The sequence below is a fragment of the Schistocerca piceifrons genome, unplaced genomic scaffold (genome assembly GCF_021461385.2).
Source record: "Schistocerca piceifrons isolate TAMUIC-IGC-003096 unplaced genomic scaffold, iqSchPice1.1 HiC_scaffold_1114, whole genome shotgun sequence".
NCBI classification, from domain to species: domain Eukaryota; kingdom Metazoa; phylum Arthropoda; class Insecta; order Orthoptera; family Acrididae; genus Schistocerca; species Schistocerca piceifrons.
The window spans coordinates 22,501-25,000 of record NW_025726923.1 but is presented as its reverse complement, the minus strand read 5'-3'; the positions used below and the strand labels follow the sequence as shown (position 1 = coordinate 25,000).

Genomic DNA, 2,500 nt, shown 5'->3' with positions numbered 1-2,500 from the left:
TAACCTAACCCATGTTGTGCCTTAACCTAACCCATGTTGTGCCTTAACCTAACCTATGTTGTGCCTTAACCTAACCTATGTTGTGCCTTAACCTAACCCATGTTGTGCCTTAACCTAACCCATGTTGTGCCTTAACCTAACCCATGTTGTGCCTTAACCTAACCCATGTTGTGCCTTAACCTAACCCATGTTGTGCCTTAACCTAACCCATGTTGTGCCTTAACCTAACCCATGTTGTGCCTTAACCTAACCCATGTTGTGCCTTAACCTAACCCATGTTGTGCCTTAACCTAACCCATGTTGTGCCTTAACCTAACCCATGTTGTGCCTTAACCTAACCCATGTCGTGCCTTAACCTAACCCACGTCGTGCCTTAACCTAACCCACGTTGTCGCCTAACGTAACCCACGTTGTCGCCTAAACCTGCTCTGTAATTGTTATACGACTCGTTCAATTAGTGTAGTGTTGCCCACCCGCAACCCTCGCAATATAGTTCGCTACTCGCACTCCCCGCTCCCCTGTGTATCGCTTCATGTTAAACACCTTGCAAGTCTTGCTCACTTTCCACATGCTCCTGCTGTACACTGTAATGTGGATGGCAGCAGGACGTACATGCCGCCCCTCCCCACGTCCCCACCTTGCCCCCTGCCTTCGCAAGCTGGTTGGTGAGAACTTTGCATGTTCAATGCCCTCCGCATGCGACGTACTCAGGCTACGTTGTGGTGCGGCCTGTGTCAACTGTCCGCTAATGTCGTACGCGTAAACCACAATCTGTACTGCACATTCGTCCTTATGTACTGAATGATACATCGTGGCACATGTGTGACCGTACAACGACTGCGCCCAAAAACGGCGGACCATACAGTGCAAATATTGTGCACGCAGCTACGTGTCGTCTCCCTATGAGAGCTGGATTGCAGTGTGGTACGCCATAGAGACGTGTGGGAGGAACGGACGCCGTGGATGGCGATCAGCATGAGCTGTCTGTTGATGTATTCGGACCTAGTCGTCTCTCCTCACACACCGTGATGGCATGGTGCACCGCGTTCCATATCTGCGACATGCTACAGAGGCCGGTTGACAGTCGTTCGAGCAATGGACATCGCATACGTACGGGGGCCACCTTCCACGTATTGTCTAGGCGTGCACATTTTGTTGCGTGTATGTGGGCAGACGTAGTGTGGCGTGACACCTGACACAGGCATGCAATAATCGTGGAAGTTGCAAATGGCGATGGACGCCTGCGTTTTCTGGTGAAGTTACGCAAATGAACAAATGGTAACCTGTTGTGGTGCGGTTGTTCTCGCTAGGGGTGAATCGGTGATGGCGACGATAGGTTGAGGTACTAACCGGTTGTTCCAGCGATACCCACCATGCCGACGAAACTGAACGGCATCTGGGTGTGAAGCGATACGCGGCGGTGGCTGGGTGGGACCGTCCCCGGCCGGTGAGGGGGCGCCTCCCGGCGTGCTGGCCGCGCGGTGCGTGGGCGCACGCGCTACAGCCGGCTGGTGGGGGCGGCCAGTGGCAGGCGCGCCGGCCGACGGACGCGGCAGGCGTCGCAGCTGCGCGCCGGCGCACCCTGCGCGCGGCGCCGTGCGGCCAAAGTAGGTCCTCGCGGGCCCGGTGCGAAGCGCGGTGGACATCTTCAGTGTGCTGGTCCGATTGAGGACTGTGTGCGTTGAGGATGCGCTGCCGCCCGGCGCTCGGCGCCGCGACGCCGTCTGCTGCTCGGTCGCCCCAGCGGTTCTCGCTGGTGGTTTGTATCGCAGCTGTGCGGATGTGTTGGCGCGTGCGCTGTGCTGGGAGAGTTCGCTTCGGCACCCAAGTGGGGCTTTTGTCCTTCTGTGGCGCTGGCGTTGGAGCTGCCGGTCACCGTAGGTGGCGCGTGTTGTCTCCCGCCGGCAATGCCACGACAGCACGCTCCCGGGCCTCTGTCGGCAGCGGCAAGCTCAGTTGGGAGCACGGGTGGTCGCACCGAAAGCGTCTACTCGCCTAACTCCGGGCGATTGCGCCTCTCTCGAACCCGACCAAGTACTTGGGACGGCGCTGCGCGCCGCCGGGACCTGAGAGGGTTTCGAGGTGTATTGTGCAGGGGAGCTCAGCCTCCTCCTGTTTGCAGAATGATTGAGCGGACGCTTGCGTGTTCGCGCGGGCCCCCGGGACACACTCCCGGGCGGCCGGCTGCTCAGCTCTAGTTGACGCAGCTCCCTGGTTGATCCTGCCAGTAGTCATATGCTTGTCTCAAAGATTAAGCCATGCATGTCTCAGTACAAGCCGCATTAAGGTGAAACCGCGAATGGCTCATTAAATCAGTTATGGTTCCTTAGATCGTACCCACGTTACTTGGATAACTGTGGTAATTCTAGAGCTAATACATGCAAACAGAGTCCCGACCAGAGATGGAAGGGACGCTTTTATTAGATCAAAACCAATCGGTCGGCTCGTCCGGTCCGTTTGCCTTGGTGACTCTGAATAACTTTGGGCTGATCGCACGGTC

General features: G+C 56.8%; 1 non-coding gene across 1 annotated transcript in view; it reads left to right on the top strand.

Annotated features, from left to right (window-relative positions):
* The first annotated feature begins 2,208 nt into the window (after nucleotides 1–2,208).
* Nucleotides 2,209–2,500, top strand: part of LOC124727549 — a 1,909-nt gene continuing 1,617 nt past the window's right edge. Inside the window, exon 1 of the ribosomal RNA XR_007007170.1 lies at nucleotides 2,209–2,500. This exon is cut by the window's right edge and continues 1,617 nt beyond it. This is a non-coding gene — a ribosomal RNA (small subunit ribosomal RNA).